At 40.0% G+C, this 15,097-nt stretch overlaps 1 protein-coding gene across 2 annotated transcripts in view; it reads right to left on the bottom strand.

Moving 5' to 3' along the window:
- Positions 1 to 13,315: 13,315 nt before the first annotated feature.
- LOC126918216 (uncharacterized) overlaps positions 13,316 to 15,097 on the bottom strand; it is a 42,719-nt gene continuing 40,937 nt past the window's right edge. For both annotated transcript variants that reach the window (XM_050725905.1, XM_050725906.1), the window contains one exon: positions 13,316 to 15,097. This exon is cut by the window's right edge and continues 8,998 nt beyond it. The gene's annotated coding sequence lies outside the window, so the exon portion shown is untranslated.

Here is a 15,097-nt window from a genome sequence, read left to right as displayed (position 1 = left end):
CTCAAACATTTACTTCAATTTTCTCTTATAACTCTTTTTCTTCGAGTTACCATATAGTATTTAGAAATATTCACGTTTGTATTACTACGATATAAGTAATCGTATCATATAAAGTATTGTTTGAAATATAAGTACATAAATGTAATATAATAAATCATACACATATATTGAATCAATTTGACCAATCACACACAGACAGACACTGCTGAACTGTCCAGTTTTCAAAAGTTGAAATCGTCCCACTCTCAAAAACCTTCTTAAGCGTTAATGTTGCTAATCGTAATCGCTGTAAACAATAATTTTTCTGTCCTAGATCCAATATTGACTTCTTCGTTTAATTGATTCTCGTTTCGTAATAATTGTAATTGTTTAACTTAAAAAATACGAGCTGCAAACTGCAAACTTTCTCCTGTAATAACCTCTAATGGTCCAGACAATAAACTCGATGCAGAATCGGAACATAGAATCCCCAAGTACAGGCGCCATGGTGTTCTTAGAAGAACAGTCTACTCGGAAGCGTTTTATGTCCACAACCAAAGAAAGAAGCGACGCGTTTTACCTAGGCAGCGTCTGTTACTCTGTGGGCTACCCGTTTCAGCCTCTTGGAGGATCAGAAGCGTTCGTTCCGCACCGGCGAGGGCTAATTCGTACTGGAGGACGCGAGTACAGCTACTTTCGTCGCTTTTCTTGCGACGCATCACGCGGTACGAGATGCTCGTTTCTGTTCGCCGCGTTTGCGGTGCTCCGCGAGCAAAAAGCGGAAGCGCGGCGATCGCCGCGCGCGGAAAACTGCTCGTTCCTTGGTTTTGCAGCGACCCGTGAAACGCGCCGTGCCTCTTTGGGAATTACGCAATTATGTAAAGCGGAAGGGGTTAGCAGACGTTTTATACGGACGCTACCATGCCATCTTCTTGCGCGCCATGATCTGCGCGATTGAGTTGTAAAGAGGAGCCGCGTTCTTTTAGATACGATTATTTCATTTAAAGCTGTGTATTTTTTTTTTTTTTTAGTAGGAAAGGCAAGGAGTTGTGTTTCTTTGGTGGTTATAGCGGAGTTTCAAATGTTTTGCGTGTGTGCTTTGGTTGGATATTTTTGGTCCGCAAGTCTTGTGATTATTAAGGAGTTTCTGGAAGTGGAAGATGGCGCGAGATTAAAGAGTGAAGAAAGAGGAACTCTTCTGTCTGTACATTGAATAAAAAAAAAAAAAGAGTAAAACAATTATCCAGAGATAGGTCATAAGTCATGGAGTCGAGAAAACTAATTTTTCTTTTATGTGTTTGTTTGTTTCTCATCGCGTAAAAACTACTCGACATTTTGATGGGATTTTCTCTGTTTCATAACTTAGCTTAATAAAATCTAGGTAGATAAGTTTGAAATACTTACGGTACAAATTTTAAAGTTAGATTGGCACAAAATTGAGATGGAAACCAAATTAACCAACTATGCGAATAAAAAAGCAGAGCTGTTACAAACATAATTTTTACACACAGATCTCACACATCGTAGAATTTCAAGCGTACACGCTCGTCGAAGTCGCGCAACGATTATCCGAAACATTGCCCATGCACTTGAACCAACTCCATCCCTTTGCAAGACGTCAAATTTCCTGTCGACACGAACGTCCATCGCCAATGACATCCTGAAAACCTATAATTAACAAATTTACGGATGCGCTGGTCGATGGAATACCGCGATGTTTGCCCCGGTTTCCCAGTATTTGATATTCGTAACGCGTATGAATCATGGCCAGAAGGTGTGACGGGATGTGATTATACGGTGTCAGTGGCGTGTACGCGCAAGGAGTCCCGCACTTTGCGCGTTTGCCGTATTATTAAGCCGACAATACGACCGGTTGGGGTGGTTCTGCGGCTTTGCCCGTCGGGGGTCGAAATTCAGCTCCCGTGCATCGTAATAAAGAGACGCGCGTGCGGGCCCGGGAGCTTTTAAAAAGTGCCATAATTACACGGTCAGCGCCACCGCTGTCAATGGTCACGACGACGAACATCAGCCTCCTCGTTTGCCTTTCGTGCATCGACCATCGTGTTTTCCTCGTTTATTTTTTCTTTTTCCCTTGCTGTCTCATTCTACCGGTAGATGTAATTGCAACGTTCGAACAGTGACACCTGGGTCTGCGACCAAGCTATTGACTTTACGAGCCAGGACGTTTGAACGCTCGTTTCCGCGGTTCAAAAGGAGGAAGTGGCGTGTCTCTGTGATATTACACCGCTGCTGGTGGTTCCAGGTGAACAAAGTGTGAAGTAGGTTGGAATTGCGGTAGACGAATTGGGAAACTTTGATGGGAATTTCACGGTTTGATTTGTATATAATATTGTTCATATATAATATTTAATTTATATATATAATATGTATAACAATACAAAATAATAATGTGAAAAAAATATGTGTGTACGTACATAGCGAATATTAGGCAATTTAGATAGTTTTATAATCTTCGATTATTGGAATTTATAATTTTTGGAGCTTAGAGCTTTGTTATCTACTATTAATCAGAGCTCGAAGTTCTAACACTATTGTCATAATTTTGCCAATTTTCCGTACTTTCATCAACTGGAATTCACAATTTCTTGGCCTTGGAATTTATAGTAATATTTACTAGCAATAGTCGGTAACTGCAGTTTGTAAAAGTTTCGAACTCTGACCCGTACATTTCCCACTATATTAATAATCTCTAATTTATGAAAATCGTTTCACCATTGATCCGAATGCTTTAATATTTTTAAAACATTTTTAAGTAATTTTTGAAATATTCCAACAGGCGTATTCGCGTTTATATCTTGAACATTATAAAACAAGAAGCAAGAGGAAACGCACCGTTGGTATCCCTCTAAAAATCACAATATTACGATCGCTCATGGAGAAGCACGATTACTCGCGTGTCACTCAGCGGCAGTTCATAGCGGTTACTAATTAAGCGTCTCTATCATCGAATAATGCATATAACGCAAAGTGAAAAGGGGCGAAGAAAGTTGAAAGACGGCTGCAACGAGCGCAACGAGCCACGAAGGATAATCGGCTTATTTGCTCGAGTCGAACGCGACTCGCGCGTTTGTCATTCGTGCCACGTGCTGTCGTGCTTTTAGAATCGTGCTTTTATTTGGCGAGCACGATTAAGCGGTCTGTGCTTGATTCGATCGTGGCCCTTCGTCTCGAGATCATGGCCTCCATCGACGTTCTCGTGATTATCGAATAATGAAAATTATGAAACTATGAATAAACCTATATCAAATCTTCTTTTAAATTTCGATCGCCTCCTATAAGAGCGTTAAAAAAGAAGAAAAGTGTAATTAATAGACTGCCGATCCTGGTGCGAATTTACATTTTTATGAATTTAACTAAAACGAGATCTACACAGCGATCCGTTTCGCCTACCAAATATCACAATGAGTAGCACATTTTCAATGTTTTATACATTTTTGCCTATCACGTGCGTTTAGGAATAAAAAAGTTACTATTCTTAGGTTGATCCATACGAAACGTCCTTTCTCTGGAATTTCAAATTGACAAACTAAACTCGAGAAACGCTTAAAGATGGATAAAGCGTGGTAAAAATTGAGAAAAAAACAAGGTTATATACTAAGTCGCAGCGAAGCGACTTGTCTCGTCGACGTGAGTTATGGCCGAAAGGGTTGAATTATGTACGAAATTATTCGAGCGTCGAATTTATGTGCCGTGGCCGCGACTTGGCCGGGATATCAAGTGATATTAATTGCCGTGATAAAAAGCGAAGCCGGTCGAGGGGCTCGCTAGCTATAGTTGGTCCCGTTGCCTCGAGCAATTATGCGTGACGCTCGTGTGCATTAGACGCTTCACGAATTTTGTTTCGAATGGAATTGTCAGGAGCATAGTCCATTCTTAACGTTAGAGGGTGAATCGAATATCAACCCTTTATGGTTTGATACATCGAGGATTCTGTAACTAAACCAAGCTTTAATCTTAATACTCTGTAACTTCTCTTCCATGCAAGCGAACTAAATATCGAAATAAAAATTCGATTAGCTAAATTATGTTTTCTGTAATTGAAGAGAGCGAAACGTTTAATTCAAAACGAAACACCTTTCTCTGATTTTCTGTGTCTTTGTAACAACTCTGTAAATCTACTATGTAAACCAAGTGGAAATTAAAATACGACTTAAATTACAATCAGACAGCAGTATCATTTATTACGAGACATATTAATTAATTTAATATATTTATACGTTCTCTATATCTAATTTAATACCTCCGATAATTTTAAGTAAACAAGTAAAAGCAATACATGAGACATCCAACTTTCGTAACTTTTATCGTCAGATTTTATCGTCGTTGTTTGATAATGAATATCCCAGATCGGGGGATTCATAAAATTTTCTATGACACATTTCCTTTTAATCTTTGCGAATCTTTATCTTCGCTAACGAACAACCGACATCGGAATATCTATAAAACGGATTGCAAACGATCAACGATTTTTCTACCCACCACGCCGCGCCGGAAGATCGCTCGGCAGCCTTGACCAACGATGAGCAAACAGAGTGCAGCGGGTTATTCATGCCTGCCGGTCTTTCGCAGCTGTGCCAATGTTCGTTGATAGACCGTGAAGAGTTATATTACTGTGTTATGCAACGATCATTGCGTGACACGATTATCATACCTCGTTCCTTTTTCTCCTTTTTTTCTCGTTTCTCGATCGAACGCATCCAACAACAATTTTTTACCTCCAACGTTTCCATTTTCATCTACCAATTGCGTTAGGTCAGAGCTCTTCAGGCGAAATAACAATCGGACGCGTTCACGCGAAAGTATGCTGTCAACGATTTATGGAGTGTTGTGGCAATAATGAAAACAACTGTAAAGCTGTTTTTGCCAAGGAAACACGCTCCAAGCGATCTGATCTTTTATTTATTCGCAAGGTAATGCGTTTGAATGACGCAACGAACGGAGAAAATGCTTTTGTCGCTAATGGCGACACGTACATACTTAAGACGCAACGAAATGCCACTTCTTTGAAATACGTCGAGGTTTAATACGAATGTTAATAATAGTAGTATCCAAGGAATGGCCAAGATTGATGGTAAACGGTGGGTAATGTCTGGCTAGTAGCGAGATAAACCAAGAGCGTGGATGCTCGATATCTCACGTACTTATGGCCATCGTTTCATAACGCTCTATGAATCACTACAGATTGACGGTCGGCTTTTGATAAGAGCGAGCCGTATCGCCACTCTTTATTACACTTTTTCCTTTCTTTCACCTGAAAGAGATACGTTATAAAATCTCATATAAACCATCGAAGCTTTAAAAGCTTTTAACTTCAAAATATAATTTACAATATAGGTATAAAATCTCTCTGCGATATAATCGATCAAACTATGTACCGACTCTGTATACGATTCTTTGAAACAACAATTTTTTCCTACGCTCCTATTACTTCCCTTATTTACACAAAAAGAAACCCTCCGTGCCAACCTTCATTCCACATTACCAATACATCTGGTTGATTGTTTCCAATCGATTGAAATTTCTTTTTCTTCAAAAAGTACACGATCCTTCGCAAGAAAAGTCCTTTATCATCTCCCCTATTTGCACAAAATGAATAGAATCCCCATTAGAACTTTCTTCTTGATAAATCAATATATTAAATCAATTATTCCCAACTGTACATAATTCACAAAAAACAAACATCCTTTACTACCCTCCCGTCATTTCCCTCAAAATAACCAAATACCGTATCGATGTTTCCTTCGAAAATTCAATACATTAAATCGATTAGAACGGTTTTCCCTCTAAAAAGTATACAATTCTGTATACAATTTCTTAATAGAAAAATAACTACCCCTGCATCATCGCCCCTATGTGCCTTCAAAATATTCGATCGTCGATTCAAAGCATCTTTTCAATGACTAATACATTAGATCGATTAGAAACAATCGAAAGCCGAAGAAACAGCACTTTAGAGAAGCAAATTCTACCCCATGAATCAACACCACCCACATGTTTCTCGACAGCCCTCTCGGCTCGCTCCAGGCATTATAAATCATCCCCCGGTGCTGTGGTCGGTCTCGTGACGCGATATTCGGGCCATTTGGTCGTCGATCGACGGGGAAACGGCCTCGAGAGAAGTCGAGACTCCGATACGCGTTTCGAGAGCACCGGCGCGGCGCGGCGCGGTGCACAGGTGTGACTCGCGCTGGCACGCGCGTGTCTCTCTGTTTACGCTCGCTCCGTATCGCGCTAGACTGCCTGTCGCCACGGCTTTATCGCCTTTTTCTCCGGCCCCTGCTGCCTCGCGACGACTATCGTCGCGGCACTCGCCCGATAATGTGATTCATTCCGCTTTGCTCGCTGTAAATCAACTAGTTACGTCGATGCGAAAAAGTTCAGCGACCAGAGTTTCGATGCGGAACCACTTCTTATTTCGTGATGACGATTCGTGAATTTTTTATTAGCGTAGCTGCATTTTCTGCGTTTCTCGAGGGGTTGTTTTCGTAGAAAAACAAGCGCAAAGTTTTCAACAAGTTTTTGGCAATGGCGCGAAGTAGATAGGAAATTGATCGGAGCGATGGATTGGTTTGAAGCAGCGTGGAATACAACGATGATTCGATGGATGGATTGGAAAGGGAAAAATAGTTATTTCTTTAGATTTGTATTCAAAATTATGTGGTTTTCATAGTTTCTGGTTTGGGAAGCATTCTTCGTTTATCGATTGTGAAGACACAATGCACTGAAAGTAGAGAAAACAGTCGTTACAAAGAAGAAATACATTTATCCTTTAATTAATCGTTAACTCGTTAAGAATTGGAAATACGAAAGCGTTAAGAGCAAACTGTAATCTATTCTTATTTTTCGTATTGTAAAATCGACCAAGCGACACATATATTATGACTCCACATAATTTTTCCCTCGAACATAAAAATATCTTATCTGAAGAGATTGAATTACCACGAAAATGTTCAAATCTGGTAATCGATTTCCATCGTTCGACGATTCTCTGAAATTTGTTAACGTGCAAAGTGAATCAGAAATACCCTTCGCGGAAATTTGTCTGAGAACCTGCTGCGACGAGAGAAAATCGATATTTTATCAAAAGCTCGATAACTATTCACCGCGTACATATTTTCTACTCTATTTACCATACTCAAAGACACGTAGATACTTGCGCGCGTCTAAAATTCATATGACTCAGGAAACGATGTTATCTCGTTACGTATTTGATACATTCTTTTCCCATGATTCGATTATTCTTATCGACCCATTTTTAATAAACGTATCTGTACAGAAATTTATTTTTCTAGAATTTATTAAATTTCGTCACCGTACGCGAATGTTTCTGGTAATTGTAGTGGGTTATGAGTAACGAACGCTATAGTGGTAAATAAACGCGCAATTGAGTAAAGATCAAAGTTGATCCCACGATGCCGAGGTGTCTTTATCGACCGACTTACTCACGCCGTTATATTTTAACGTTACGGCACGTTCACCACCTTGAATCACTGCTCGTGCGTGACCGAGTTTTCTGCTTCGTGATTGAAACCGTCTCCACCTGACGTCTGCAGAAACCAGACAATGAGACGCGCTTTATGTAAACAGTTTAGATAAAACGTGGTCTTATTGTTTGCTCGAAGAAGCGTACAACGTTTATCCGGGATAAGAAATGGTAGAAGTGAACAAGACGTCACGTTTATTTACGCGTTTCAGCGTGTATCTTATTTGTTTGAAATAAATATAGAATACGCATAACATTTGAGACGAGGAAGCTACGGATAAATATAAACTCTAATAGAAAAATCTGTTTGCTTGCGAATATTAAAACGCATTATTATACGCCTCTATAAAAGCGTGTAAATTCATATATCAAAATCTTTCACATATTCTACGTAATTGTTCTAATTAATTACTTTTGAACAAAAATCACGAATGTGAAGTATGATATTTTATTTTAAACTTGATCTCTTGTTAACGCAGAAACGTCTGAAACCTGTAATGATTTATACGATAAAATGATAATATTCTCTGACATGATATTCATAATGAATCTTTTATTTTATTTCTCAATTTTATGTCCCAAGTCTATAGCAAAAGAAACTATTGAAATGTTTCCAGAGAACATGCTAGCACTAATTATCTGGAATACGAGAAATCGAGGATGTACACGTTTCTTCGGCTCGTTAGCTCGGAAAACTCTGGTCGCGAGAGAAACAAAACAGAAAAATAATGTTTTAACATAAGCGAACTTCTCTCGCAACTTCGCAAACAGTGTCCTATCACGTCGGAGAAATGGAGCCACGTACGGGAAAGCGCTAAACCTTAATAATTATCGCTCGACTAACTAGTCCTTTAAACAGTACACAACCGAACAGTACGATACCGCACCTTAATTCACGCATAGTTTAAGACCGTTTCAACCCTCCAGTACCAGTCGTGATCCTGTTCGTCGCTTTTTTCAACGTTCCCACGAACAAGGAACAAGAACGAAACAGAACAACGTATTTTTATTTCACAGTTGATAGGTGAATTTACCTTTCACCTGGTCATATTTAGCGGCGGGAATTACTTTACGATTTCGAAACGAAAACTCATCGATCACTCTTCTTACGCATACGATCATAAAAAATAGGGTACGGATTTTAATTAATTTCTGATTATTCAGGGTAGAACATTGAAAAAATCAAATATTGGGTTGGCAATTAAGCGACTGCGGATTTTTTCATCATCACCTAATGACAAAAGTAAGAGGGAGATATTTGAATCAACTAACTGACTGACATCTAAACATTGTTAACCTTGATTCGATGTGATTCAAATAATTTTACCATAGAGGGGAATACCAATGAATATGCAGATCGAATAAGAGTATTGTAGTATCAGGGAAAAACCCTGGAGAAAATCTCGATGTACTATAGGTGAAAAACAACGAAAGTGGTGACAGGCCAGGGAAAGATGGAAAATCCCGATGGACCTATAGCCGTGGCCCTCTACGACACGGGGCAATTAAAAAAGATGTACTCAACCATGTGTCATCCACGACTGTGTGCGTGCTAGGGATATCAATATCGCGGTACAAAAGGTAGCTATAAGTCAGTTGCGAGTAGAGTTGTGAGAGTTGTTAGAGAGTCGCGAGGAAGCAGAAATTTGCGTCACGTTAAATAACCATAGTTTCCTATTTATGTCATTAATAAATAACTCTGTAGAGATCATTAACCAGAGAGTGAAATTTCTACAATATTACCAAGTGATTAAGGCTATATCTATATACCCGACTATATCTCGCGTATGAATTCTGACCACCTGAATTTCCTTCAACATTGTTGAAGTGGGTTTCACTTCAAGGAAAACTCCACATCTTCTGTAATGTTTAGTTTTCTTAGTCCTCGAAGCCACTGAGTATTGTTTAGCACTAAATCAATTTGAAGAGCCTCTCAGCCTCATAGCCTTTTCTAGGAACACGCCTCGCACAGATGGTGCAGCGGGGTACAGACAGGCCAGTTTTTCGTAATTATATAAATACCCATAGGCCCATGGCTTCAGAGCTCTTTCGTAAAGTAACGCTACCAGCGTACGGATCTGGTCTAGCATACACATTGTACTTGTACTTAAACTTACTTAAATATTATATATTTCTATTATACATTCATCCACGCATTTTCTCTCTCTCTCTCTCTATTCCGAGATAAAACCTAAACAAACATTTCCACCAAGGAGAAGAAGATACAAAAAATGAAAGAGAAATAAAAGGAATCTCGACTATATCCATCAATCCCATTCATCGTTCTCCTTGACATTTCCAGAGAAGAGAAAAGATTAAAGAAAAATAAAACATAAAAGAGATAGAGAAAGTTAATGATATCGCAAAGGCAGGCCAATAGAACACAGGTGTAAAAAAGGGAAGATTCTCCCACGCGAGTCAACGAAGCGGGCGACGTTCAGGTTGCGCGAGGAGCGGAACAATTAACGCGACGCGGCTCCCATTCTTAAATTCCAAGCCGTCGAACCGAGCAGGCCTCATTTTCCACTTGGCTCGTCACCGCAATTCGCGACCAGTTCGCTTAATATCCGCGACGCGCTCGTCCACGGACAATACCATGCATGTACCATTGCGCGCGTCCATAATTCACGGGCCAGAGGGTCGCCGATAAAGGGCTAACCGAGGCCGCTAACGCCTGACACGCGTCCCCTTTTGTACGTTGTACGACCATTGTTTCTTCCGTGTGCCCGTGGCGGGCAAAGAAACCGCGAACAGACCGGATCCGCTTCATTTCGCCCGCGAATTTCCGCGACGCGAACGAGGGTTAAAGAGAGGGTGAGAACTTTAGCGATAGACACGGCCGCGTGCGTTCAATGGGCCCTCGATTTAATTTCTGCCCGCCGATGATTATTCTGTGGACGGATTACGCGTTATTGCGTGTTCCATTTACACCGGCTATTATATCGTCGGTTTTAAAATACCGTGGTCCACGTTGTTGTTAATAACGATCATCGGTGATCATCGAGGCACTTGGGGTTGGTTGTTGGGCGATACTAATCTAAGTTGCGCGTGTAATGTCGAGTCTGTGTACCGTGCTTCTTTTTTTGGGTAACTGAAATGTGTAACGGTTTAGATTTTTATTTGTCGTAGTGGAGAAAGGTGCCGATGGATCGGGGAGATTTTTTAGAGGAAATTTAACTCCTTGACCTACGATTTACGTTCGAGAATTTTGGGCCGAAAACGTAAACAAGCTCGCGCAGCCTTGTGTAGCACGATGACCCGTACTATGCCCGTAATATTTACGTTTGACCCGATCATCGTACTACGGGCTATGTCCGTAGTTGTAGGTTAAGAGGTTAACGAGCTTCTTTTATGCGAGTAATATTATAGGAGAGGATAGTCCAAATAATAATAGAAGCAATGAAAAAGATACATGTTTTGGTCTAAAGAGAATTGCGTATATATAGTAATTGTATATGTAAATGAGTTATTATATTTGTAAGAAATATATAACTTTTAAAAGAACATAATCCTCGAAAGATACTCTGTTTCGAGTCCCTTCATCCTGTTCTACAACCATTTTTTAAATTATAAGCAGAAAACTTTGACTATCGTCAGCTTTGCATAATTTATCCTATTTGCAATTAAACTTTTTACAGAAAAGAAAATCGTTGCTGTGATCCACGCATGAAAAACACGTTTTACCTAGCCTCGGTTTTACTCGTAACTTTCGTAAAAATACAAAAATGTCGATCACTCGAATAGCATAATTCTCACCATATCAAAATCATAGCTTTTTTCAACCCTTTCATCTCTCTCTGCACGAATCGTTATCCGGCAATTAGAAACCACTTCGTCTCCCCTATATTTCCAGACAATCCTGGTTTTTACACGATGCAGGACAAGGCAATCGCGATGCTGTCATCCGACGATCGTGTTCGTTCCTCGCGCGGAAACACCAAGCGGAAATCGTCGCCCCCGCGATATGGGAGATGGTAGACGGCAAAAAAAAAAAAAAGAAAAAACACACACACACAGGTCCATGGGATAAATACGAAGGGAGATTCGCGCGGGATCAAACTGGTCCGCGAATGTATGCAAATAGAAATGTAATCTGGTGTCAGCGGCGCGACCAATAATGTCAATCAAACGCACTGGTGGCCGAAAGCCAACAATGGGGAATTGGCGAGCGAGTATATGGCCCAGAGCGAATATGCAGTATGTAAATGTTGTCATATCAATGGGGATCTGCATATGGATGCATGCCAGATATACCGTGGCTAGCCGGTGACACGCGCGCTTTGGCGACATGTGCACTTGGTTTAACCCGTCCTCGGACCCTTCCCATTTCTGCTCGTCATCCTTCGCGTCCTCCTACTGCCACCCACTCCGCCACCCTGCGTATCTTCCATCCCACTTTTACTTTTCATGCGAATTATGCTCGCTAACACCGGTTATCCCGCAATTTTGACGATCGAAGGGGTCGTTGCATTAAGAAAATGCCCATTTACCAATAATGCAAACCAACAAAAATCAATTGAAAATCAAATCGCTTTTTCGTGCTTAAATAAATTCATAGTTCCAACTAATTTCCATCTCGAATTACTGTATTATTAAATAAATAGAGGAATAAGAGAAGAGTCAGTGGATTTCACGAAGATAAGGGAAAAGCGAAGAAAAGAAAAAGACGGGTACAATGAATGGTAACGTACAGTTTTAGTCGATTAATCCCAAAGTGACAGTTATATTATTATTTTCCGCTGTCCATCATTTGTCAGCCGCACGGTCAACAATCGCACAGTCAACCAAATCTTCCAACAGAAGTATCAACCTCCTTACCTGTTCCCATCAGTTCTGATCTACGTCGACGGTTTGATAGGACCGATTTGTTCTTATTAACGCGACTCGATGCATTATACGTAGCTCTCACTGGCAGCTTCTAATCTACGAGCACGCGACAACGTCTTACGACCACCACGAGACCCGGACAGAACGTCGGGGGTTGATTGGTTTGCGGTCACATCCGTTAGTAATGAGGTTCGCAGATGGCACGTCTCAGGAAACCCATTAGGCCGATTCTAAACACCGGAACTGGTTGCCATGCTGATCGATACAGATTAAACGGACTGGCTACCCTCTGGAGGCGGTCAAAGATTATCGAAATAAATTATTAATGGACCGCTGATCTTCGTAATCGAATGTCACGGCGATCTTAGTCGATCTTAGAACGATTAACATTTTTCTCCGTATTGTTGTCCCTTTCTGGTTCGCGCTTGGAGAATGCCATTCGTGCGAACGATGGCCGATCGATCTATGAGTAACGTTCATTAATCGAACAAGCGTAAATTTTTATTAGAAACAAAAGTTTCGATGTCGATGTTTGCTTTGAGAATTATCGAGTGATTCGTCTGATCGAAGCTTGGCAGTTTTTCGAGATTTTTAGATTGTCGGAGCAAAGTACACGATAACGGTCCTCTTAGCCATAGAGCTACTATATTCGATTACGATTCGATTGGAATTAGATTAATGATGATTGCACAAGCTTCCTTACTGTTAAGTAATTACGTGTAATAGGTAGGTTTATCGATTTTCATCTATATTGGATATAATCTCTGATAATTTCTAACTAGAGAATTCCATATTAAGATATGAAGGTATGGTTTAAATTTCGCACAGGTCGATACGTTATCTGTCGTAATCCTTTTTGAAGATGTCTGCATAGTATTTCGGGAACTTACGCTTAACCCGATGCTTCTCTTCCATTTCTTACGATTTACTTATCTTCTACGTAATATGCTGAAAGAAGAATGAAAAGAAGGGAACGGTGTGGGAGGGGAAAAAGAGAAATCGAACTGCGCTCGAAGAATCACCCGAACGTCTTCATATACATTCGGTGTTCACATTTATTCAATAAAATAAAAAAAATATCAAGTACAGTAATAAAATGGCGACACATAATGACACCGCCGCAATCGACATTTCATAACATTACGATATATCGATAACTATAAAAGTGAAAAAATCTGTACAATGAAAGACACGCGGGTAGCGAAGAGATGCCCCCGTCCCTTTGCGAACTCCCAATGGTCGACGCTACACCACACGAAGAACGTCAATCTGTGTGCGTGAGTGCATGTTCCTGTGTGTATCCACGTACACATATCTTGCAATACCGGAGAACAAAACGAAGAGAAGACAAAATAAAGAAGGAAGAAAGGACGAAAGAGGAGCAAACGCGAGAGAAAGAAGGGGAGCGAGAAGCGTCGTGACGTCTTCGGGGCGTTGCGTCGACCGGCGATCGGGCAGCGGACGCGAGAACAATTGTAGAAGTAACGACTATGGGGAGTGAATAATTACACAATGTTAAGATTATAGAATTATAATAATAATAATAATAATATTAATAATTATAATAATATTCAGATAATAATTCAATCATATATAATAGGTAATAATAATACATTCTCGTATCACTTAAAATCCTACTCAAATAAAATTAATAACATAAAAAAATTGTCATAAACTAAAATCAAAAGTAATCAATAACGTAGTTATGTAGTGACTTAAATAACACAGCATCGTATGATCGGGCTTCGGTTTGCTTATTCCTCGTTGATTTCTTGATATCGATGCTCGGTTTGCATTTTTCTTAACGAAAAGCGACATAGAAGATATCGTTTCTCTATTTTAGTCAAGGAAAAGATCCAAGTGGTCAACGATGAATGGGCAAACTCGTGGCCATACTTAAAGTAAAGAATAGAGAATCTCGAGGGAAACGAAGGAAGGAAAGTGAAGAGCGAGAGCAACAAAAAGAAGAAACAGAGCTCGAGAACGCAAGAATAGAGAAGTGAAATGTCGCGGCGTTTACGCGCCCTCCAAAGGGACGCGTAAGATACGTAGAATACGGCGCATTCCTTTTCTTTTCCTTTTTTGTTCTCTTTTCTTACCGAGAAATCGATGAAACGATCGGGCCGTATAATCTTTCGATTTCTCGTTTCGCTCGAATAATCATTTAAGAGAAGGCCAAAGAAGAAACAAGTTAAAAAAAAAAAATGAGCGAGAAGAGGGTATGGAAACGAAAATAGGATGAAAGAAACGTAAAAATAGGCAGGAGTGAAGTAGAAAAGTAAAAAGAACAGAGAGAAAAGGGGAAAAAGAATTGGATGAAAACAAAAAATAAATTAACGGTAGGTGCCGCACTTTTCTCACTTACGCGTGATATAAGGGGGGCCTGTTACATAATACGATATTTTACGCTTGTAAATAACATATCACGTTGACCGCCGTACGTCTTCCGTCCAATCACTCGCATCGGGACAGTCGTTAAGCGAAAACGCAAAAACTCCTAAAAAGGAAAGAGAGAAAGAAGTTCTCCTCTTACACACACGTTTACGGAGTTACAAGTTATACAGAGTACAGAGTAGAAAAATTTTTGTTTGTTTGTTTCATATTCTTTTGTCTCTCTTCTTTTCCTGCCTTTCTTTATCTTTATTCTCATTTTTTATTCGTTTTTTTTTTTTCATTTGTTTGTTTTGTTCTAAGCACCTCAAGCGTTATGCAACGGCTCGCATCATTATCCCTAACCTTCATTTATTTGGTCGCTTCTTTGGATTGGTCAGCTGGACGAAATTTCGT

Source organism: Bombus affinis, chromosome 7 (assembly GCF_024516045.1).
Source record: "Bombus affinis isolate iyBomAffi1 chromosome 7, iyBomAffi1.2, whole genome shotgun sequence".
In the NCBI taxonomy this organism is placed as follows: domain Eukaryota; kingdom Metazoa; phylum Arthropoda; class Insecta; order Hymenoptera; family Apidae; genus Bombus; species Bombus affinis.
Note: the sequence above shows the minus strand (reverse complement) of the source record. Positions and strands in the feature narration are given on the sequence as shown.